Consider the following 26,765-nt stretch of genomic DNA (forward strand, 5'->3'; position numbering starts at 1 on the left):
AGTTTCTTTTGCTGTGCAGAAGCTTTTCGTTTGATATAGTCCCATTCATTTATTTTTTGTTTTACTTCCCATGCCTTTAGAGCTAAGTTCGTAAAATGTTCTCTAGGACCAAGATTCATAAGTTTTGTACCTGTATTTTCTTCTATGTGACTTATTGTTTTGGGTCTTACATGTACTTCTTTGATCCACTTTGAATTAATTTTTGTAAATGGGGACCAACTGTATTCCATTTTCATTCATTTGCATATGGTTTTCCAGTTTTCTTAGCACCATTTATTGAAGAGAATATCTTTACTCCATTTTGTTTCTGGCTTCTTTGTCGAAAATTATCTGTCCATATACATGTGGTTATTCGTCTGTGGTTTTCTTTTCTTGTGATTTATTTATCTGGTCTTGGCATTAGGGTAGTATTGGGGTCACAGAATGAATTAAAAAGTGTTCCCACCTCTTCTTCTTTTTTTTTTTTTTAATAAGAGTTTGTATAGGATTGGTGTTATTTCTTTCTTAAATGTTAGGAATTCACCAGTGAATCCCATGATTGACCATTTTATTTTGAGCACTGTACAGTTCTAATAAGGCCCTTGCCATCAATCTTTCTGTTTTAGTTGTGTGTCTCTTCTGTCTCCTTATTTCTTGTCTCTGCCTCTTGCTTCTTTTTCATACTCTCAGGTGAATTTTTGACAGTTTGAGTCTGTAAGGGCTGCCCAGTCCCCTCAGAGAAAGCTGAGGAAACTGTCCAATTTGTAGTTTCTCTAAAGATTAGTGGTTTTTTAGTTCAAGAATCATGTGTGATATACTTTAGCTACTACTGTTGCTAACTGACCATTGTGCTAAGTCAGTGGTTGCCAAATCAGTGGGCCATTAAGTAGAACCCAGTTACCCCTGGAAGACTGAGGCAGGAGTTAGAAGGCCTGCATTTTCAGAATTGACATCGGTGCTCCTAAGAATGAATTTCTTTGGGCCTCAGTCTGACTATCTATAAAATTAGGAATGGAATATCTCAATCTTCTTATTAAAAAAAATGGAAGTAAATATACAATAATGGCAGAGAGAAGGATGCCAAATAACTTAATACGTAGGTAATAAGACAATTCATAGTTTCAGTGATTATTTGACTATACAGGTTTTGACATTCAAAAGTAGCCTATTAACATTGGTATGCTTTGAGGCAAAGTGTGGAAAGTTAAAAATGGGATTTAAAATGCTTGGAAAAGAATGTTTTCCAGTATTCCTGTGGCAACCCAGAAAACCACCACCATGTTCTAATGAAGAATAAAATTTAAAACATTGAAAGGATCAAATACCAGGACAAAAAAGAAAATACTTTTGGAATTCTTTCATAAAGGCTTGATAAAAATCTGGAGTAAACTTCTAAACACAATACTTGGATGGTGAGTAGCTGCCACAGTCAATAGATTGAGAGGCTGAAAGCTTAAAGAAAGAGGTCTTTAACACAGTGTTTTTCAGAAAATGAAAAAGGTTTGAAATCAGCTTTCCTGAACAAGAGTATTTCATTTATTCACTGGAAAAATACCTACCTAGCACTTAACTCTGGGTCCTGTATAAGGCTAGAGAAATAGTTAATAAAAGCTCAGCTGGAGGTAACTCTCTGCCATCTCAGTTCCCAAGGAAAACCAAATTGCTGTATTCCTCCCCTCTGGAGCTCCCTGGCTGACACCTAAAGTGTATTTTCTTTCCTCCTCTTAAAAGTGTTTTACCAATGCTTTCAGTCATCTGACTAATAGGTTCTGATCACCTAGCCATATGTGTCAGCATACTATCAGCACAGTCCTGAGCTGCTTGCCACCTATCCCACATGGTCTCGATGCCCTACCTATGTTATTCTTACCATATCCTCTAATCCCAACTAGGTTTAGTTTTTTCACCATGTTCTTTGGACCCTAAAGAGGAGTGGAGGTGGAGCAGAAATAGGGGAATATTTCTGGCAACAGAGACTCCATTTCACAATACCATTTTCTCCAGCGGTTGGGCAGTTAAGCCTCAGAACATGAACTCCTAATCATATTTGTCATTCCTTCATAGTACTGTTCACCTTATCAGGAAGCAGGGACTCTTGAATAGAGCTACCTCTTTCCCCATTACCACCCCCTTCACCTCTCGCTCTCCTTTTCATCTACTCCTTTCCTAGCTTTGTCTTTTCTCCATTATTCCCTGATTTGAGCTTCTGTTAGTTGTTAACAACAACAGGAATTTGTGAAAGCCTGTAATATATTTGGAGAATTTGGCTCTTGGAGTATCTTCTCCCCCTCTTTCAACTCAGAGGGAGAGCTCAGCTAAATTGGTTTTTGGCAGCCAAGGAATGAGGAATCTGGTCTCACATCTGAGTTCTTTTCTGAGCAGTCTTCCTGTACTTCAAAGCCTATGAGCCTAAGTACAGAATCAGGGTACTAATTAAGCACTTGAGTGAAAACAGTTATAGCATAAGGAATCTTGAAGGCCAATAGGCCTAAGATGGAATTGGAAAGGTCAGGGCTCCACTCTTGCAATTTCTAGGCTAAACAAAAGTCCAGCTGGTGGTGTGTGCCTAAAGAAGGAATGGAGCGGGGTACCTGTTGAATACAGACATTATGTTCACTTCAGGTACAGGCATTTTGGGGACCAACTCTCTGGGAGTACTAATTCACCTGAGGGTAGTGTTTGAGGTTGAAGAGAACTCTGGGAGCCACTGGATGAAAGCTGTGGACAATGGGTTTATACATAGTTAATCCTCAAAGTCCTAGGGTTTTGTTAGAAAGTTTATTAGTCAAAAGCTAGGCATTAGTTTAGCTCTTAGTGCAGCTGTGGGTTTAAATAATGCTCTCTGCCTGAAAGAAAGTTGTGGGATGCCACATCTGATTTTGCCGGGTTGTTTAGAAAGATGACCCTCTACATCACCTGTTAAAATCTGCTTTTCACCCTTCCAAACTCTCCCAAATCTCAGCTGCCTCATCAAAATATATTTGTCTTCCTCATATGAGAGCAAGAGTAATATGAGAATCAATAAAAACTCCTAGTTTTGAGACCAAGGACTGTCAAGAATTCTATAATACCTCTACTAATGCCTTGTATTTTCCAAAAAGGAAAACTGAGTGCAAGAAAGGTAAAGGATAACCAATAGCACTTATTTACCATCAACATGTTTATTATCATTATAATTATAACTATTGTTTCTCCTTTTAAAAAATATAGTCATCCCTAGATTATTTTTCTTCTACTAAATTTCCTCTGATAATGTTTCCTGCTAACAATCCTTTACACACTTTCTCTTACATCATTAATCTAGTTATTAGATTACCTTATTTTGTTTAACATAGCAAATTTTCTTTCACTTGGGATTTTGACCTCTCTCTAAATCTTTAAATAGAAAAATTTACTCTGGCCTTTAACCACGAAATTTATAAATTTTATTGCTCTTATTTTAAGAAAGGTGTTTCTTATTCTACTGTAAGATATTTTCAAACAATGATAATATGTCATTTATTTAGCATCCTCAATGCTTGTGGGATTGCTCTTTCTCTGTTCCAGAGAGGATGATAATTAACTATTGAATAAGTGAATATCATATATGAATGGCTTCATTTAAAATATATATACATTTAGCATTTAAAAACTATTTCAAACTACTGTTTTCTATTCTTCCCATGAAGTATAGCTAAAAAAAACCCCTGAATATTGTATATGAAACAAATAAAAAAGTCTAAAGGGTAGAGAGAAAAAGGCTGATGGTCTCAGGACCAAAGGAACAGCACAGCAATTTTATTTTTGCCTCATATATCTTACATCTGGAGCTGAAGAAGCCATCAACACAGAAATTCCAATGAGAACAGACAAAATAAGCCCAAAATAAAAGCCTGCTTTATTTAGAAAAAACAAACAAACAGGAAAGGGGTAGCCTAGCAAGATAGAACACTTTTAGACAATAACTGCAGCCAAATGCCATGGGAAAAATGCTTTTCAACTGAGCTTTACGAGTAAAGGCCTAGTGGAGAACCTAGACTTCTACACTCACCCAGCTGTAACAAGGTATCTCAACCTGCCTATCCCCTCCCATACTGAGATCCTGTTAGAGTAAACTGAATGGGGAGCCAGGAATTCCATTATACTGTACCCCCATGAAGTCACCATACAGGGAGCCTGGACTTTCACCATTGCCAGACTGTAACCTTCAACTCTCCTCCCATTCCTGGAGCAATGCCAAGGTGATGACAGTAAAGGCCAAACAGGAAAGCAGTATTTTTACCATCTCCTGGTATCATATCAGTTGAAGCAATGTGGGAAATAGTAGCAAGGGACCCCTACCTCTTCCAAAAAAAGAACGTATCAGAGGAAGCCTAGTGGAAATCTTGAACACCAAACCTTGATTAGCAATAACAAAGCACCTATCCTCCCCAGGGTGTCAATGGAGGCTAAGCAGGGAACATGGACTTCCACCCCCATTTCTTCCGCTCCATCTAGCAATAAAAAGGTGAGTGCCTTGCTGGCACAGTGTCATAGAAGGTCTACTAAAAAAATAAGATTTAAATAAAATCCAGAGTCTCATAATATAATACCCAAAATGTCTAGGATACAATAGAAAACCACATCAAACACTAGGAAATCTCAACTTCAATGAGACAAGATAGTTAATTTATACCAACAACTAAATGACAAAGATGTTGGAGTTATTTGACAAGGATTTTAAAGCAGCCATCATAAAAACGCTTCAGTGAACAATTACAATCATACTTGAAATAGATGAAAAAATACTAAGTCTCAGCAAATTAATAGAAAATATAGAAAAAAAACAAATGAAAATTTTAGAAATAAAAAACACAACTGAAATAATAATAAAAAATGCTTACTGAATGGGCTCCACAACAGAATGGAGAGGACAGAGGAAAGAATGAGTGAACTTGAAGATAGAATAATAGAAATTATCTAATCTAAACAACACAGAGAACATAAATTAGAAAAAAAGAAAAGAGACTCAAGGAACTGCAGGGCTGTAATAAAAGTTGTAACATTCCTGTCATTAGAGAAGTCGTGGACAAAGAGCAGGAATGAGGGGTTGAAAAAATGATCAAAGAAATAATGGCTGAAAAATCCACAGATTTGGCAAAAGACAAACTTACAATATTAAGAACATGAATGAGCACCAAAGAGGATGAATCAAAGAAACCTATACCAAAACACATCATAATCAAAGTTCTGTAATCTAAACATTCACATGTAATATAATCTTGAAAACAGTGAGTTGGAGAGGATCCAAGATGTCAGTGAAGTAGATGGAAATTATAGTCACCTCCTCCCAGATAAAACCAGAATTACAACTAAATTATAGAACAATCCCAAATAACCAACTGAACACTTGCTGAACAGATGTGCTATAACGAAGGACTTACAGAAGAAACCACATCTAGACTGGTAAGAAGGGCAGAGGTATGGAAAAGGCTGTGAGGATTAATAAGAAAAAAAAAAAAAGCTATACCAGTGTGGCTCAGGGGTTGAGCATCAACTTATGAACCAGTAGGTCATAGTTCGATTCCCAATCGGGGCACATGCCTGGGTTGTGGGCTAATCTCCATTAGGGTGTGTATGGGATCGATGATTCTAGATCATCACTGATGTTTCTGTCTCTCTCTCCTTATCCCATCCTCTCTGAAATCAATAAAAATATATTAAAAAACGATATTGAAACTTTAAAAATGAACCAAATCAAAAATCATGCAAATGAAGCATGCAATTAAGGAGATTAAGATGAACTACTGAGCATAGAAAACAGCCAACCAGATGGAGGAAAGAATTAGTGATATTGAAGATAGGAATCTAGAAATGATGCAGATGGAAGAAGGAAAAGACCTGAGCATAAAGAAGAATGAAAGCGCTCTATGAGAAATATCTGACTCCATCAGAAAAGCAATGTTAGAATAATAGGCATTTCCAGAGGAATAAGAGAGGGAGCAGGGAATGGAGAGTCTATTCAAATAGTGGATAAGAATTTCCCAAACCTATGGAAAGAACTAGATCCTCAAATCCAAGAAGCAAATAGAACATCTAGATATCTCAATCCAAAGAGGCCCTCTCCAAGGCACTTTGTATTAAAACCGTCAAAAATTAATGACAAATAAAAAATTCTCAAATTAACCAGGGAAAAGAAGGAAGTGACCCACAAAGGCAAACCCATCAGAATTAAATCTGACATCTCAGCAGAAACTCTACAAGCCATAAGAGAGTAGAACCAAATGTTCAGATGTCTGAAAGAGAGAAATTACCAGCCACAGATAATATATCCAGCAAAACTATTCTTTAAATATGAAGAAGAAGAAGAAGAAGAAGAAGAAGAAGAAGAAGAAGAAGAAGAAGAAGAAGGAGGAAAGACGTTCCATTGAAGGAAATAATCAAGGGAGTTATCCTACCTGAAACAAAGAACATAAGGTCAGAACACTAACGGTAAGATCACAAAAATCTTACAGCATAAACATGGATAATTTGTGACAAAAAAACAACAACAAAAAAACAAACAAACAAACAAAAACACATAAAAGGGGTGGTGGTAAAGGTCTGAACTGGCAAAGGAGGATGAAGATCAGATACACTCAAAAGAAAAAAAACCTACTATATATATGCAACTTTATTATTTATAAACCTAATGGTAATCACACACAAAAATCCCCAAACCAGGATACATAGCTTAAAAAGGAAAGAAGTATGGAATACCAGCAAATAAAAACAACAAACAGAAACACAAAGGGAAAGAACTAATGGAGGACAGAGCTACCAGAAAACAAAAGATAAAACTACTAAAGTAGCCCTAGCTGGTTTGGGTCAGTGGATAGAGCATCAGCCTGCGGACTGAAGAGTTCGATTCCAGTCAAGGGCACATGCCCATGTTGTGGGCTTGATCCCCAGTGGGGGACGTGCAGGAGGCAGCCAATCAATGATTCTCTCTCATCATTGATATTTCTCTCTCTCTCTCTGAATCAATAAAAATATATTTAAAAAATGACTATGGTAAGTCCTCATACATCAATAATTACCATAAATGTAAATGGTCTGAATTCATCAATAAAGAGGCACAGAGTAGCAGAGTGGATTTAAAAAAAAAAAGCCCTCAATAATATGCTGTCTACAAGAGACTCATCTAAGCTGCAAAGACAAAGTTAGATTCAAAGTACAAGGGTAGAAAATGATTCTCCAAGAAAATGATATCCACAGAAAAGCAGATGTAGCTATACTTATATCTGACAAAAAAGACTTCAAGATAACGAAGATAACAAGAGACAAAGATGGACAGTTTATAATGATAAGTGGGATACTACATCAAGTAAACTTAGCACTTCTTAATAAATGTGCACACAACCAAGGAGCACCAAAATATATAAAACAACTACTCACAGAACTAAAGGGAGAAACAGATTTAAACACAGTCATAGTTGGGGATCTTAATACTCCTTTGGCAGGTCTGGACAGATCAACCAAACAGCATATCAATACGGAAATACTGGCCTTAAATGAAACACTAGAGCAAATGGAAATAATTGACATTTACAGAAGCTTCCATCACAGAACATTAGGTTATACATTGTTCTCCAGTGCACATGGAACATTCCCAAGGATAGACCATATGTTGGGTCACAAAACTAGCATCAGCAAATTCAAGAAGATTGAAATGATAATAAATATATTCTCCAATCACGATGCCTTGAAATTAGAAATAAACTTCAAAAAAGTTGTAAAGAAACACGTAAATACGAGGAGATTAAACAACATACTACTAAAAAAATGCCTGGATCAAAGAAGAAATCAAAGATGAGATCAAAAGATATATAGAGACAAATGAGAATGATGGTACAACATATTAAAACTTCTGGGATGCAGCGAAAGCAGTAATAAGAAGGAAGTTTATATCATTACAGGCCTATCTCAATAAATAAGAGAAATCCCAAGTAAACAACCTAAAATCACATCTTAAAGAACTAGAAAAAGCAGAACAAAGGCAACCCAAAGTCAAAAGAAAGGAAATAGTAAAACTGAGAGCAGAATTGAATGAAACAGAGAACAAAATCACTATACGAAAAATTCATAAGAGATAAAAAAATGACAGCAAAGTGAATGTTACAGACACGCTCCCAGGACCAAGCTGGAATTACAACTAAAATACAAAAAAACCCATCCTGAATAATCAACTGAAGACTATCTGGAAAGAACCCTGATTACCAAGGATGGAAAGTGAAGACCGCATAGAGACTAGTAGGAAGGGCAGAGGCGCAAAAGGGCTGGCAGGGCTCCTACAGATAGCCCCTGAAGTTCTAGAGAGATATTTCAGCTGTGGGTGGTTGCCACTGAGAACTCTGTGGACTAATCCCCAAGCTTGGCCCCCCAGCAGAGAGCACCAGAACTGAGAAAGATGCCCACATAACATCTGGCTGTGAAAAGCAGTAGGGTTGTTGTTGGCCAGAGAAGGACAGTTGAAAATGCAGGTATTCTCTTAAAGGGCCAATGTACAAAATTTCATGTGAAGCCACTCACCTTGTGCTCCAGCAGAGGGAGGGCACAGTGGCTACAGCAGTGTGAGGCGATTCCAGGTTTAAGGGCTCTGGGGTTAGAGTTCAGAAGTCAGCCAGCCTGGTATCCTCTGCTGAGTCAATCCCTCATACTGCAGAGAACATTTTTCTCCAGCTGACCTTTACCATATAGACAGCTTCTGTGTTGGGGGGTGGGGGAGAGCAATTGCCACATCCTTTTGTAAAACACCTTGCTTAATCCTATGGAGTCTACACCTTGTTGTGGTCTATAGCCTAAGGCTAATTAACACTGAGCATGGCAATCAGACTCCAGGCACAGGCAGATATCTGGAGGCTTTAAGTTTTGCCTGGTCTTCTGGACCCAGTTATAGGAAAAGCAGACCTTAGGGCATGTTTTTTTTTCCTTTCCAAAGTCACTCAGACCTAGCAGAAGGAGCCACAAGATTTGGATTGCTGACAGCTTCAAACAGGGTACCCAGTGCAAGTCACAGAAAGCATATGACATTGTTGAGCACTATACATGGGAGTCATAGCAGATCTATCTAATACATAAACAGAAACACAAACAAGCAGCCAAAATGGGGAGACAAAAAAACAAGCCCCAAATGAAAGAACAAGAGAATTCTCCAGAAGAATAGCTAAATGAAATGGAGATAAGAAATTTAGCAGATATAGAGTTTAGAATAATGATTACAAGGATGCTCAGCAGGATGAGAAAATATATAGAAACTACGAAAAAAGACCAGTTGGAAATGAAGAATGACATAGCACTAATAAAGAACACATTGGAAGGAATACACAGCAGATCAGGGGAAGCCAAGGATCAGATCAGTGAATTAGAAGACAGGGTAGAAGGAAATCACTCAATCAGAGAACCAAAAAGAAAAAAAAATTAAAAAAAAAACAGGAGGAAAACTTAAGGGAGCCTTGGGACAATATGAAACATAACAATATTTGCATAATAGGTGTCCAGAAGGAGAAGAAAATGAGCAAGGTTTAGAGAACATGTTTGAAAAATGATGGCAGAAATGTTCCCAAACCTGGTGAAGGAAAAAGTCACACAAGTCCAGGAGGTACAGAGAGTCCCAAGCAAAAAGAAGCCAAACAGGCCCACACTCAGATGCATCAAAATTATAATGCCCAAAATGAAAGACAATGAGAGAATTTTAAAGGCAGCAAGAGAAAGCAAGTTATTACCTACAAAGAAGCAACCACAAGGATGTAAACTGATTTTCATCAGAAACACTACAGGTCTCAAGGGGAAGGCATGAAGTATTCAAGGTCATGAAAAGCAAGTATCTGAAACCAAGATTACTATATCCAGCAAGGCTAAATTCAAAATAGAGGGTGAAATAAAGAGCTTCCCAGATAAGAAAAAAGGCTAAAGGAAATTATCACCACCAAACCAGCACTGCAAGAAATGATAAGAGGGACTGCTGTAATGAGAAGAAGAAAGATATATATAGGGAGTCCCTTAGGCATACAGAATTAACATGTCAGTAAATAAATATCAACCAATGATGACCTTAAATGGATTAAATGCTCCAATTAAAAGACATAGGGTAGCTGAATGGATACAAAACCATGACCCAACTCTATGCTGTCTACAAGAGACCCACCTCAGAAAAAAAAGACTCACACAAGATGAGAGTGGATGAATGGAAAATAATTTTCCATGCAAATGGAAAAAAGAGGCTGGGACAGCATTACTCGTATCTGACAATATTGACTTCAAAATGAAGGCCATCATAATAGACAACAAAGGTCACTACATAATATTAAAGGAATCAATCTAATGGGAGACTATAACAGTGGTAAACATATATGCACCCAATACAGGAGGACCTAAATATGAGAGAGAGAGAGAGAGAGAGAGAGAGAGAGAGAGAGAGAGAGAGAGAGGAGAGAGAAACAAAAACAAAAAACAACTTCGGCAGACTTTAAGACAGAGATAGACAATAATACAGTCATAGTAGGGGATTTTAACACTCCCTGCTGACTTCACTGGATAGATCTTCCAGACAAAAAATGAACAAGGAAACAATAGCTCTAAAGCCGTGGTCGGCAAACTGAGGCTCGCGAGCCACATGCGGCTCTTTGGCCCCTTGAGTGTGGCTCTTCCTAAGCCTTAGGAGTACCCTAATTAAGTTAATAACAATGTATCTACCTATATAGTTTAAGTTTAAAAAATTTGGCTCTCAAAAGAAATTTCAATCATTGTACTGTTGATATTTGACTCTGTTGACTAATGAGTTTGCCGACCACTGCTCTAAAGGACACACTGGATCAGATGGATTTAATTGACGTTTATAGAACATTTCACCCCAAAGCTGCAGAATATATATTTTCCACAAGTGAACATGGGTCATTCTCAAAGATAGACCACATGTTAGGACACAAAACAAGTCTCTACAAGTTCAAGAAGATTGAAATCATACCAAGCATCTTCTCAGATCACAATGGAATAAAATTAGAAATCAACTGCAGTAAAAACACTCAAAAATATTCAAACACATGGAGGCTAAATAGAATGTTATTAAACAATAAGTGGGTTGCCAATGAGATAAAAAAAGACATAAAAAACTTCCTGGAGACAATGGAAAGTGAACACACAACAACCCCAAATCACTGGGACACAGCAAAAGCATAGCATTACAGGCCTACCTGAAAAAAAAAGAAAGAAAAAAAAAGAAAAATGATATTGAAATATTTAGCCCTACAACTTAAAAAATTAAAAAATAACAAGAAAAGCCCAGAGTAAGTAGAAGAAAGGAAATAATAAAGATTAGAGCAGAAATAAAGGACAGATAGACTTAAAAATGCAAAGAATAAAAATCATGAAACCAAGAGCCACTTCTTTGAAAAGATAAACAAGGTTGGTGAACCAGACTCATCAAGAAACAAAGACAGGACACAAATCAACAAAATCAGAAACAAAAGTGGTGAAGTAACAACTGACACCACAGAAACACAAAAGACTGTAAGAAAACACTATGAACAACTATATGCCAACAAGCTGGACAATGTGGATGAAATGGATAAATTCCTAGAAAAATATAACCTCCCAAAACTGAATCAGGAAGAGTCAGAAAACCTGAATAGGCCAATAACAACTGAGGAAATAGAAGAAGTAATAATAATAATAAACTCCAAGCAAACAAAAGCCCTGGTCCTGATGGCTTCACAGGAGTTTTACCAAATATTCAAAGAACTAGCACTTATACTCCTCAAACTTTCCCAAAAAAAATCCAAGAGAAAGGCCAATTTTTCAAGCTGTTTTTACGAGTTCCAAAACTATATAAAGTCACTACACAGAAAGAAAATTATGGGCCAATATTCCTGATAAACATAGATGCTAAAATCCTCAATAAAATATTAGCCAATCAGATCCACCAATATATTAAAAAGATCATACACCATGGCCAAGTGAGATTTATTCTGGTGATTCAAAGCTGGTACAATATTCGCAAATCGACAAACGTGATACATCACATAAACAAAGTGAAAGACAAAAATCAGATGATCATATAAATAGTGCAGAAAAAACATTCAACAAAATAAAACACTCATTTTTGATAAAAACTCTCAGCAATGTAGGAATATAGGGATCATATCTCAACATAATAAAGACCATATATGACAAACCTACAGCCAAAATAAAACTGAATGGGCAAAAACTAAAAACATTTCCCCTAAGAACCACCAAAAGACTGGGATGTCTGCATCCATCACTCTTATTCCACATAGTACTGGAAGGCCTAGCCACAGCAATGAGACAAGAAGAAGAAATAAAAGGCATCCAAATTGGAAAGGAGAAAGTAAAACTCTCATTATTTGCAGAAGACATGATATTATACATAGAAAATCCTAAAGACTCCACCAAAAAATCTACTAAATTTAATAAATGAATTTGGCAAAGGAGCAGGATACAAAATCAACATTTAAAAATCCATGGGGGAGAACCAAGATGGCGGCATAGGTTAACGCCGGAGTTTGCTACTTTGAACAACTACTTCAAAAGTGAAACCAAAATGGACACATTTGTAATACCCTTTGTAATACTTTAAGCAATAAATTAAAAAAAAAAAAGTGAAACCAAAAAATGGAAGGGACATCACCCAGAACCACAGGAATGCTGGCTGAGTGGAAGTCCTACAACTAGGAGGAAAGAGAAACCCATATGGACACTCAGAGGAGGCGCAGTGCTGAAGTCAAATTCTGAGGTGCGGAGTGCGCGGAGCGGGCTGGCGGCGGAGGGCGCGGTTGGCGTTTTCAATCGGAAGGGAGTCACAGACTCTGAGCTCCAGATACAGGCGAGTCTTTAGGGACCCAGACTCAAACGGGAGAAGCGCGACTGTCTGGCTTCGGTCAGAGCGAGTGCAGCTTTCTCTCCGAGGTTTGCAGCCATTGCTGGGACTCAGAGAGGCAGAGCCCCTGGGGACAGGACTGAGAGCCACCATAACTGCTCTCTCCGGCCCACCCTGTTGATCCTGTGCGACCCGCCCACCCAAGCCCTGCACAGAGGCATTTGCCGGATAGCCTCAGGCAAAGGCTAGATTAGCACCTCCCTAGAGGACAGAAGTTCTCTCACTGCAGACACAGCTGATTCTCATAGCCACTTGGCCTGGAGGTCAAACCCTCCCTGGCATTAGCTACAACAATCAAGGTTTAACTATAAGACTGCGCACAAAGACCACTAGGGGGTGCACCAAGCAAGCATAACAAAATGCGGAGACAAAGAAACAGGACAAAATTGTCAATGGAAGATACAGAGTTCAGAACCACACTTTTAAGGTCTCTCAAGAACTGTTTAGAAGCCGCCGATAAACTTAATGAGATCTACAAGAAAACTAATGAGACCCTCGATGTTATATTGGGGAATCAACTAGAAATTAAGCATACACTGACTGAAATAAAGAATATTATACAGACTCCCGACAGCAGAACAGAGGAGCGCAAGAATCAAGTCAATGATTTGAAATGCGAGGAAGCAAAAAACACCCAACCGGAAAAGCAAAATGAAAAAAGAATCCAAAAATGCGAGGATAGTGTAAGGAGCCTCTGGGACAGCTTCAAGCATACCAACATCAGAATTATAGGGGTGCCAGAAGATGAGAGAGAGCAAGATATTGAAAACCTATTTGAAGAAATAATGACAGAAAACTTCCCCCACCTGGTGAAAGAAATGGACTTACAGGTCCAAGAAGCGCAGAGAACCCCAAACAAAAGGAATCCAAAGAGGACCACACCAAGACACATCATCATTAAAATGCCAAGAGCAAAAGATAAAGAGAGAATCTTAAAAACAGCAAGAAAAAGAAACTCAGTTACCTACAAGGGAATACCCATACGACTGTCAGCTGATTTCTCAACAGAAACTTTGCAGGCCAGAAGGGAGTGGCAAGAAATATTCAAAGTGACGAATACCAAGAACCTACAACCAAGATTACTTTATCCAGCAAAGCTATCATTCAGAATTGAAGGTCAGATAAAGAGCTTCACAGATAAGGAAAAGCTAAAGGAGTTCATCACCACCAAACCAGGAGTATATGAAATGCTGAAAGGTATCCTTTAAGAAGAGGAAGAGGAAGAAAAAGGTAAAGATACAAATTATGAACAACAAATATGCATCTATCAACAAGTGAATCTAAGAATCAAGTGAATAAATAGTCTGATGAACAGAATGAACTGTTGATTATAATAGAATCAGGGACATAGAAAGGGAATGGACTGACTATTCTTGGGGGGGGGAAAGGGGTGTGGGAGTTGCGGGAAGAGACTGGACAAAAATCGTGCACCTATGGATGAGGACAGTGGGTGGGGAGTGAGGGCGGAGGGTGGGGTGGGAACTGGGAGGAGGGGACTTATGAGGGGGGGGGGAAAGAGGAAAAAATGTAATAATCTGAACAATAAAGATTTAATTAAAAGAAAAAAAAAGAAAATGGCCAAAAACAGGAGGAAAAACTATAAAAATCCATGGCCTGCCCTAACTGGTTTGGCTCAGTGGATAGAGCGTCAGCCTGCGGACTCGAGGGTCCCAGGTTTTATTCTGGTCAAGGGCTGTACCTTGGTTGTGGACACATCCCCAGTAGGGAGTGTGCAGGAGGCAGCTGATCGATGTTTCTCTCTCATTGATGTTTCTAACTTTCTATCCCTCTTCCTTCTTTTCTGTAAAAAATCAATAAAATATATTTGAAAAAAAATCCATGGCCTTTTCATACATCAATGATGAATTCTTAGAAAGAGAAACTAAACAAATACCACTGCAACAAAAAAATTAAGATACTTAGGAAGAAACTTAACCAAGGAGGCAAAAGACTTGTACTCAGAAAACTACAGGACATTGAAAAAATAGATAAAGAAAGATATAAACTAGTGGAAGAATATACTGTGTTCATGTATTGGTAGAATTAACAACATTAAAATGTCCACACAGCCCAAGAAAATCTACATATATAATGCAATCTCTATTAAAACACAAAGAGCATATTTCACAGATCTAGAACAAATACTCCAAAAATTCATATGGACCCAAAAAAGACACTGGATACCCACAGCAATCCTATGAAGAACAAGTTGGAGGGATCACAATACCAGATATCAAGTTATACTAAAAAGCCACCTTAATCAAACAGCCTGGTACTGGCACATGAACAGGCATATAGATCAATGGATCAGAACAAAGACCTCAGAAATCAACCCAAGCCATTACAGTCAATATTTGACAAAAGAAGCAAGAATGTACAATGGATCAGAGACAGTCTCCTCAGGAAATGGTGTTGGGAAAATTGGACAGATACATGCAAAATAAATAAATAAATAAATAAATAAATAAATAAACCAGACCACCAACATACCACACCTAAGAATAAGCTCAAAATGGATAAAAGACTTAAACGTAAGTAATGAAACCATAAAAATCCTAGAAGAAGCCATAGGCAGCAAAATCTCAGACATCTCTCATAGCTATATGTTTACAGATACATCTCCTAGGGCAAAGGAAACTAAGGCAAAAATAAACATATGGGACTGGTCAAAATAAAAAGCTTCTGCACAGCAAAAGAAACCATTAACAAAATAACAAGAAAGCCCACTGCATGGGAAAACATATTTGCCAATGATGTATCTAATAAGAGGTTAATTTAAAATATATATAAGGAACACATACAACTTAACAAAAGGAAGACAAAAAATCCAATTAAAAATGGGTAAATCACCTAAATAGACACTTCTCCTAAGAGGACATATAGATGGCCAAGAGACATATGAAAACATGCTCAAAGTCACTGATCATCAGAAAGATGAAAATTAAAACAACAATTAGGTATCACCTCACACCTGTCAGAATGGCTACCATCAACAAATCAACAAGTGCTGGTGAGGATGTGGAGAAAAGGGAACTCTAGTACACTGTTGGTGGGAATTCAGATTAGTGCAGCCATTAGGTAAAACAGTATGGAGTTTCCTCAAAAAGTGAAATATGGAACTTCCATTTGTTCCAGTGATCCCACTTCTAGGAATATATCCTAATCCTAATAAACCAGAAACACCAATCAGAAAGAATATATGCACCCCTATGTTCATAGCAGCAAAATTTGCAATAGCTTAGAAAGGAGCTGGAAAGAGCCCGAGTGCCCATCAGTAGATGAATGGATAAAAAAGCTGTGGTACATTTATACTATGGAAAACTATGCATCAGTAAAAAAGAAGAATCTCTTACCCTTTGAGACAGCATGGAGGGACCTGGAGAGTATCTTACTAAATGAAATAAGCCAGTCAGAGAAAGAAAAGTACCAAATGATTTCACTCATATGTGGAATCTAATGAACAAAATAAACTGATGAACAAAATAGATCCAGAGCCCTAGCTGGTTTGGCTTAGTGGATAGCACATCAGCCTGCAGACTGAAGGATCCTGGATTCAATTCCAGACAAGGGCACATGCCTGCATTGCAGCCTCAATCTCCAGTGGGGGGTGTACAGGAGGCAGCCCATCAATGATTCTCTCTCACCATTGATTCTATCTCTCCTTCTCCCTTCCTCTCCAAAATCAATAAAAATATATGTTTAAAAAAAATATATCCAGAGACATAGACCCATAGAACAGACTGTAGAATCTCAGAGGGAAGGTAGAGGAGGATATGTGGGTCAGAAGTGACCAACCAAAGAACTTGTATGCATATAAGTATACACAATGGAATACCACTCAGTCATAAGAAAGGATGAAATACTGACATTTGCAACAACATGGATAACCCATGGATACCAACAATAGGGTGGTGAAGGCCTGGTGCAGCGGTGGGTGGGGGCTAGAAGAGGTCAATGGGGGAAAAAGAGGAACATATGTAATACTTTCAATAATAAAGATATAATTTTAAAAAATAAATGAAAAATATGATTGCATGATGATTAACAAAAATTAAAAAAAATGTTGAAGGTAATGCAAAAAAAAAATAAAAATAAAACAAAGAGTTGGTTCTTTGAAAAGATTAATAAAATTGACAAAGCCCTGGCTATACTCACTAAGGAAAAAAAAGAAAAGACCCATTTAAACAAAATCAGAAGTGAGAGAGGTGAAGTCACCACAGACATCATAGATATACAAAGGATTATGCTAATATATTATGAAAGACTATATGCCACTAAATTCAATAACCTAGAAGAAATGGATAAGTTCCTAGAAATATATAACCTTCCTAGACTAAATCATGAACAATTGGAAAATGTAAAAGGACTGATCTGATCAGCAGTGAAGAAATTAAAATAACTATCAAAAACCTCCTCAATAATAAAAATCCAGGACCAGATGGCTTCAGTGAATTCTACCAAACATTCTAAGAAGATTAAAAACCTATCCTTCTCAAACTCTTCCAAAAAAAATTGAAGAAGAGGCACTACTTTCTAACACATTTTATGAGGTCAATATAACCCTGATACCAAAATCCAGCAAGGATAATAAAAAATAAAATAAAACTATGGACCAATATATATCTGATGAATACAGATGCAAAAATCCTAAACAAAATATTAGCAAATCAAATACAGAAATACATAAAAAAAATAATACATCACTATCAAGTGAGTTTCATTCCAGGGACACAAGGATGGCTTAACATATGCAAGTCAATCAATGTAATCCACCACGTTAACAAATAAAGATAAAAATAATATGTTCTTATCAATAGATGCAGAAAAAAAGCATTTGATAAGATACAATACCCATTCATGATAAAAAAAAAAACAGTAAAAAAAAATAGGAATAGAAGGAAAATACCTCAACATAATAAAGGCCATATATGATAAACCCTCAGCTAATATAATACTCAATATCAGCTAATATCACAATAGTGAAAAACTGAAAGCTTTTCCTCTAAGATCAGGAACTACACAAGGATGTCTACTCTCACCACTCTTAACATATTTCTGGAAATCCTAGCCAGAGCCATAAGGCAAGAGAAAGAAATAAAATGTATCTAAATAGGGAAGGGAAAATTCCAACTGTCACTTCATGTGGGCAAAATATTCTGTATATAGAAAACCCTAAAGACTCTACCAAAAAACTATTAGAAACAATAAACAAATCCAATCAAGTTGCGGGATATAAAATCAATGTGAAAAAACCCATTGCCTTCCTATATACTAACAACAAAACTTTAGAAAAAGAAATGAAAAAACAACTTCTTTTGCAAGTGCATCCAGGAATAAAGTTAACAAAGAACATGATTACAAAGCATTATTTAAAGAGATTGAAAAAGATACAACAAAACTGAAAAATATCTTGTGTTCATGGGTTGGAAGAATCAGCATAGTTAAAACGACCATATTACCCAAAGCAATATACAGATTTAATACAATCCCCATCAAAATCCCAATGTCATTTTTTAAAGAAATAGAATGAGAATTCATCAGATTTATATGGAACCACAAAAGACCCAGAATAGCCACAGCAAACCTAAGAAAAAAAGAATGGAGCTGGAGGTATCATACTACCTGATTTCAAATTATATTGCAAAGTTACGATAATAAAAACAATGGAGTCAAGACAGTCTCTGCAATAAATGGTGCTGGGAAATTTGGTCAGACACATGCAAAAAAATGAAACTAGACCACCAACTTATATCATACACAAACATAAACTCACAATGGATAAAGGACTTAAACGTAAGACAGGAAATCATAAAAATATTAGAGGAATCCACAGGTAGTAAAATCTCAGATATATGCCAAAGGAATTTCTTCATTAACACAGCTCCTAGGGCAATGGATACATTTTGTTGGTGGGCACAAGGTGCATACCTAAAAATTAAATGAATATGTTGACTAATGTCACCCCAAATAAATTTTATTTTTAAAAAGCAGGAGGATAGTTTAAGGAAGCTTTGGTATAACATAAAATGTTAGAACTTCCACATTATAGGGTTACCAGAAGGAGAAGAATCTGAGGAAGGAATAAGGAACCTTTTAGTAAAAATAATGACAGAAAACTTCCCTGATCTAGTGAAGAAAAAACTCACACAATTTCAGGATACACGGAAAGTTACAAACAAGATGAACCTAAAAAGACTCAAACCAAGACACATCATCCTTAAAATGGCAAATATTAAAGACAAATAATCTTAAAGCCTGCAAGAGAGAGACAGAAAGTTAACTACAAGTTAGTTCACATTAGATGCTCAGCTGAATTCTAAATAGAAACACTTCAGGCCAAAAGGGAATGGCATGAAGTATGCAAAATAATGGAAAGTAAGGGCCTGAGAAAGAAGAACACAGATGGAGGGATCACAATACCAGATATCAAGTTATACTAAAAAGCCATTGTACTCAAAACAACCTAGTTCTGGCACAAGAACAGATATATAAACCAATGGAACAGAACAGAGAACCCAGAAATCAACCCAAGCCATTATGCTCAATTAATATTTGACAAAGGAGGCAAGAGCATACATTGGAGCAGAGACAGTCTCTTCAATAAATGGTTCTGGGAAAATTGGACAGATAAGTGAAAAAAAAATGAAACTACACCACTGACTTGCACCATACACAAGGATGAACTCAAAATGAATAAAAGACTTAAATGTAAGATATGAAACGATAAAATTCTTAGAAGAAACCATTGGCGGCAAAATCTCAAACATCTCTCGTAGCAATATGTTTACCAATACATCTCATAGGATGACGGAAACTAAGGAGAAAATAAACAAATGGGACTACATAAAAATAAACAGCTTCTGCACAATAAAATAAACCACCAACAAAATAATGAGAGAGCCAACTGCATGTGAAAACATATTTGCAAATGATACATCCGATAAGGGGATAACCTCCAAAATTTATAGGAATCTCATACAACTTAAAAAAGGAAGATAAACCATCCAATTAAAAATGGACAAAGGTTATTTTTGCCCATTTTTAATTGGATTGTGTTTTTGGAATACTATGCTGCAGTAAAAAAGAAGGAATTCTTACCATTTGCAACAGCAAGGATGGAACTGGAGAGAATTATGCTAAGTGAAATAAGTCAGCCAGAGAAAGAGAAATATCACATGATTTCACTCATTTATGGAATATAATGAACAGCATAAACTGATGAACAAAAACACATACAGAGACAGAGAAGCATAGATCAGACCGTCAAAACTAAGAGGGAAGGTGGGGGAGGGTGGAGGCAAGGGCGAGAGATCAACCAAAGGACTTGTATGCATGCATATAAGCCTAACCAATGGACACAGACAACAGCGGGGGGAGGGGGGGAGGGGGAGTTGAGGGCATGAACGGGGAGGTAAGGAGGGGTAATGGGGGGATAAGGACACATATGTAATACCTTAATCAATAAAGAAATTTTTAAAAAATGGGCAAAGGACCTAAATAGACACTTCTCCAAAGCAGACATACAGAAGGGCAAAAGCTATATGAAACCTATGCTCAAAGTCACTAATCATCTGAGATATGCAAATCAAAATGACAAAGAGATACCACATCACACCTATCAGAATGGTTATCATCAACTAATCTACAAACTACAAGTGTTGGTGAGGATGTGAAGAAAATGGAACTTTCGTACACTGCTGGTGGGAATGCAGACTGGTACAGCCTCTGTGGAAAACCGTTTCGAGTTTCCTCAAAAAATTAAAAATGGAACTCCCATTTGACTCAGTGATCTCACTTCTAGGAATAGATCCTAAGAAATCAGAAACACTAATCAGAAAGAATATATGCACCCTTATGTTCATAGCAGCACAATCTACGATAGTTAAGATTTAGAAACCACCTAAGTACCCATTAGCAGAGGGATGGATTAAAAAACTGTGGTACAACTATACAATGGAATACAACATACCTGTAAAAAATGAAAAACTCTTACCATTTGCAACAGCATGGATGAACCTAGAGAGCATTATGCTACGCTAAATAAGCTTGTCAGAGAAAGATAAATATCACATGATCTCACTCATATGTGGAATCTAATGAACAATATAAACTGATGAACAAAAATAGATGCAGAGACATAGAAGGATTAAACTGACTGTCAAACCTCACAGGGAAGGCAGGAGAAGGTGGTGCAGGGGGAATCGATCAAACAGTGAACTCATATGTGTATATATGCATAATCCATGGACATAGACAATAAGATAGTGAAAGCATGGGACATGGGAGGGGGTACGGTCGGAGAGGTCAATGGGAAAAAAAAGGACATATGTTATACTTTCACCAATAAAGATTAAATAAATAAATGAATAAATAGATTTTTTTTTAAAGAAAGGAGTGAATCTAAGACTATTCTATCCAGCCAGAATATCTTTCAAAATTGAAGATGAAATAATGAGTTTTTCAGACAAAAAAAGGCTAAAAGAATTTATTACCACTAAACTAGCACTACAATAAATGCTAAAGGGACTGTTGTACGAACAAGAAATATGGGGGGAGGATGAGAAGAGGGACATAAAGAATAAAATTGACAACAAATAAGTATCCATCAATAATAACTGTAAATGTAAATGGGTTAAGTGCTCCAATAAGAAAACATAGGTTATCTGAATGGATAAAAATACATGACCCATATATATACTGTCTACAAGAGACCCTCTAAGAACAAAAATCTGACACATGATGAAAGTAAAGGGATGTAAAAAAATTTCCATGCAAATAGAAATGAACAAAAAAGCTGGGGTAGCAATACTCAGATCTAACAAAATAGACTTCAAAATGAAGGCCATAACAAGAGACAATGAAGTCCACTTCATAATACTAAAAAGATTAAAACAATAAAAGGATATAATACTGGTAAACATATATGCATCTAATATATCAGCACCCAAACATACTTAAAAAAAAAAGACAAAAAAAACTTCTGGAGGATTTAAAAGGAGAGATTAACAGTAATGCAATCATAGTAGGGGACACTAACACCCCAGTGACATCACTGACTCGATCTTCTAGATAAAAAAAAAAAAAAATCAACAAGGAAACAGCAACCCTAAATAACAAAGTAGATCAAATGGATTTAGCTAACATTTACAAATCATTTTGCCCCAAAGCTGTAGAACATACATTCTTCTCAAGAGCATATGGGGGAGGAACCAAGATGGCGGCATAGGTAAACACTGGAGATTGCTGCCTTGCACAACCACTTCAAAAATACAACTAAAAGACAGAACGGACATTACCCAGAACCACAGGAAGGCTGGCTGAGGGGAAGTTCTACAACTAGAAGGAAAGAGAAAAGCATACCGAGACTCAGAGGAGGTGCAGTGCAGAAGTCAAATACTAAGGTGTGGAGGTGTGCGTGGAGTGGGCTGGCGGCTGAGGGTGCGGTTGTCTGTTTCAATCAGGAGGGAGTCTCAGACTCTGAGCTCCAGATCCGGGTGAGTCTCTAGGGACCCAGACTCAAACGGGAGAAGCGGGACTGTCTGGCATCGGTCGGAACTCGAGGGCAGCTTTCTCTCCGAGGTTTGCAGTGGTTGCTGGGACTCTGAGAGGCAGAGCCCCCGGGGACGGGACTGAGAGCAGCCATAACTGCTCACTCCACCCGCCCTGTTGATCCCCTGAGACCTGCCCCACCCAAGCCCTGCACAGAGGCATTTGCCGGATAGCCTCAGGCAAAGGCTAGATTAGCACCTCCCTAGAGGACAGAAGTTCTCCCACTGCAGACACAGCTGATTGTCACAGCCAGTTGGCCTGGAGGTCAAATCAGCCCCAGTATTACCTACAAGAATCAGGGCTTAACTACAACAAGACTGCACACAAAGACCACTAGGGGGTGCACCAAGAAAGCATAAAAAATGCGGAGACAAAGAAACAGGACACAAATGTCAGAATTGGAGGATATAGAGTTCAACACCACACTTTTAAGGTCTTTCAATAATTTTCTAGAAACTGCAGATAAAAATGAGATCTACAAGAATTCTAATGAGACCCTCGATGTTGTGATAAAGAAACAACTAGAAATTAAGCATACACTGACTGAAATAAAGAATATTATACAGACTCCCAACAGCAGAACAGAGGAGCACAAGAATCAAGTCAAAGATTTGAAATGCGAACAAGCAAAAAACATCCAACTGGAAAAGCAAAATGAAAAAAGAATCCAAAAATATGAAGATAGTGTAAGGAGCCTCTGGGACAGCTTCAAGCGTACCAACATCAGAATTATAGGGGTGCCAGAAGAAGAGAGAGAGCAAGATATTGAAAACCTATTTGAAGAAATGACAGAAAACTTCCCCTACCTGGTGAAAGAAATAGACTTACAAGTCCAGTAAGCACAGAGAACCCCAAACAAAAGGAATCCAAAGAGGACCACACCAAGACACATCATAATTAAAATACTTAGAGCAAAAGACAAAGAGAGACTCTTAAGAGCAGCAAGAGAAAGAAACTCAGTTACCTACAAGGGAATACCCATACGACTGTCAGATGATTTCTCAACAGAAACCTTGCAGGCAAGAAGGGAGTGGCAAGAAATATTCAAAGTGATGAATACCAAGAACCTACAACCAAGATTACTTTATGCAGCAAAGCTATCATTCAGAATTGAAGGTCAGATAAAGAGCTTCACAGATAAGGAAAAACTAAAGGAGTTCATCACCACCAAACCAGTAGTATATGAAATGCTGAAAGGTATCCTTTAAGAAGAGGAAGAGGAAGAAAAAGGTAAAGATACAAATTATGAACAACAAATATGCATCTATCAACAAGTGAATATAAGAATCAAGTGAATAAATAATCTGATGAACAGAATGAACTGGTGATTATAATAGAATCAGGGAGATAGAAAGGGAATGGACTATTCTTGGGGGGGGGAAGGGGTGTGGGAGATGTGGAAGAGACTGGACAAAAATCGTGCACCTATGGATGAGGACAGTGGGTGGAGAGTGAGGGCAGAGGGTGGGGTGGGAACTGGGAGGAAGGGAGTTATGGGGGGAAAAAAGAGGAACAAATGTAAAAATCTGAACAATAAAGATTTAATTAAAAAAAAAAAGAGCATATGGGACATTCTGAAAGCTTGTCCACATATACGGATACAAATTAAGTCTCTGTAAATTCAAGAACATTGAAATCATATCAAACTTCTCATGGCATGAAATTAGAAGACTACTACGATAAAAACACTCAAACACATACAAATATATGGAGGCTAAATAGCATGGCATTAAACAATGAATGGGTTACCAATGAGATCAAGGAAGAAATAAAAACCATCCTGGAAAAAAATGAAAATGAGCACAAAACAACCTAAAACCTATGATATAGATAGGGAAATTCATAGCACTACAGGCCTGCTACCTCAGGAAACAAGAAAATTTTCTAATAAATTATCTAATGGTCCAACTTAAAAAATTAGAAAGAGAACAAGAGGAAAAGCCCAGAGTAAGTAGAAGGAAGAAAATAATAAGATCAGAGTGGAAATAAATGACATAGAGACAAAAAAACCCCAAAAAACAATAAAAAGCTTAATTAAATCAATAGCTGGTTCTTTGAAAAGATCAACAAGATTGATGAACCTTTAGCCAGACTCATCAAGAATCAGAGAGAGAGGACCCAAATAAGTAAAATCAGAAAAGAAAGAGATGGAGTATCAACTGAACCAGAGAAATATAAAGGATTGTAGAGGAGAAACCAAGATGGCAGCATAGGTAATCACCTTACTTTCTGCCTCTCACAACCACATCAAAACCACAACTAAATGGAAGAACAAGAGGTAAAGAAAGCGCATTGAGAATGGTAAGAGGTGCGGAGGCACGGGAAGTGCTGGCACCTGAATGTGCTGCTCTTTTAATTAGGAGGGAGATACAAGCTCCCACTTGCTCTGAACTCCAGTTCCTGGTGAGACTCTGGGGGACCCAGGCACATATGGGGAGAAACTGGACTGTCTGGCATTGGGACAGGAAGGTGAGGGCGGCTTACTCTTAGAGGTACTTGCAGAGATCATTGTTCCTGCATGGGGGCATGGGATGCAGAGAACTGGGGACTTCTCCAGTTCAGGGCAGCCATTGATGTTTGCTCCACTCTGGTGATTCCCAGAGACCCGCTCCACCCAAGTTACAACCCCACCCAAGCTGTGTGCATCGGCTTTTGCATATGAATGGCCTGTCCTTTCACCTAAAACAAACTGCAGCTGGGTCAGAGAGCCCCAGAGATTCCAAAGGAAGTCCCACTGCCTGGCAGCAGCAGTGGCTTTGCTTCACAGCTGGGCCTCGTCTGGGCACTTCCAAACCCCATACAAAGAGGAGGAATCTACAGATGTCTCTGTAGCTCCTGCTGGGTGGCCCCAGACAGTGGCTGACCTTGCACCTCCTTGGAGATCCAAGAGCCAGTGTACCCAGAGGTCAGCATGAGACCATACCAGATTACAACTCCAGAATTGTAATAACAACTTCACATCCATAAGACACACACACAAAAGGGGCAGACTCAGTGAGCACCAAAGTCCTACTTAAGCAAGTCCTGTCCCATAAGTGTGTCTCCTGCTCAACAGATCTTCCAGTGTAGACAGAGTTGGTCATCACAGCCAATTGGCATGGAGGTCAATTCGTCCCAGTGATGCCAATAGCAATCAAGGGTTAACTACAACAAGACTGTGCAAACAGCCTACAAACGAGTGCAGCAAGAGTGTCCACCTCAGGTAACTGGGGAGGCTGAGCCACTGGGCCCTATAGGACACTGACCACACAAGGCCACTCTATCAACTCAAGGAGACTTAGCAGCTACCCAGTACATAGAAACAAACACAGGAAAGCAGTCAAAATGCGGAGACAAATAAACAAGTCACAAATGAAAGCAAAATACTGGATATAGAGTTCAAAACCACAGTTATAAGGTTACTCAAGAATCTTCTAGAAACCTCTGAGAAATTTAGTGAGACCCACAAGGATATGAAAAAGGACCAATCAGAAATTAAGTATACACTGTCTGAAATAAAGAATAATATACAGAGATCCAACAGCCAACAAGAGGATCCCAAGAATCAAGTCAAAGATTTGAAATACGAAGAAGCAAAAAACACCCAACGGAAAGCAAAAAGAAAATAGAATCCAAAAATATGAAGACAGTGTAAGGAGCCCCTGGGAAAACTTCAAGCATACCAACATCCAAATTATGGGAGTGCCAGAAGAAGAGAGAGAGCAAGATATTGAAAACCTATTTGAAGAAATAATGACAGAAAACTTCCCCCACCTGGTGAAAGAAATAGACTTATAAGTCCAGGAAGTACACAGAACCCCAAACAAGAGGAATTCAAAGAGGACCACACCAAGACACATCATAATTAAAATGCCAAGGGCAAAAGACAAAGGAAGAATCTTAAAAGCAGCAAGAAAAAAACAGTTAGTTATCTACAAGGAAGTACCCATATGACTGTCAGCTGATTTCTCAACAGAAACTATGCAGGCCAGAAGGGAGTGGCAAGAAATATACAAAGTGATGAATAGCAAGAACCTACAACCAAGATTACTCTACCCAGCAAAGCTATCATTTAGAATTTAAGGTCAGATAAAGATCTTCACAGACAAGAAAAAGCTAAAGGCGTTAATCACCACCAGACCAGTATTATATGAAATGCTGAAGGATATTCTCTAACAAGAGGAATAAAAAGATAAAGGTAAAATTTATGAACAACAAAGTGACAACAAATACATATCTATCAATAAATGAATCTAAAAATCAAGTGGATAAAAATCTGATGAATAGAATAAACTGGTGAATATAATAGAATCAGGGGCATAGAAAGGGAGTAGACTGACAATTTTGGGGGGGAAGAGGGTGTGGG

General features: G+C 37.8%; 1 protein-coding gene across 1 annotated transcript in view; it reads right to left on the reverse strand.

Moving 5' to 3' along the window:
• The window catches only part of SLC16A2 (solute carrier family 16 member 2), a 175,980-nt gene that overhangs the window by 26,040 nt on the left and 123,175 nt on the right, over nt 1-26,765 (reverse strand). The gene's annotated exons all lie outside the window — the stretch shown is intronic.

This window comes from Myotis nattereri, assembly GCF_964212035.1.
Source record: "Myotis nattereri genome assembly, chromosome: X".
Classification (NCBI taxonomy): domain Eukaryota; kingdom Metazoa; phylum Chordata; class Mammalia; order Chiroptera; family Vespertilionidae; genus Myotis; species Myotis nattereri.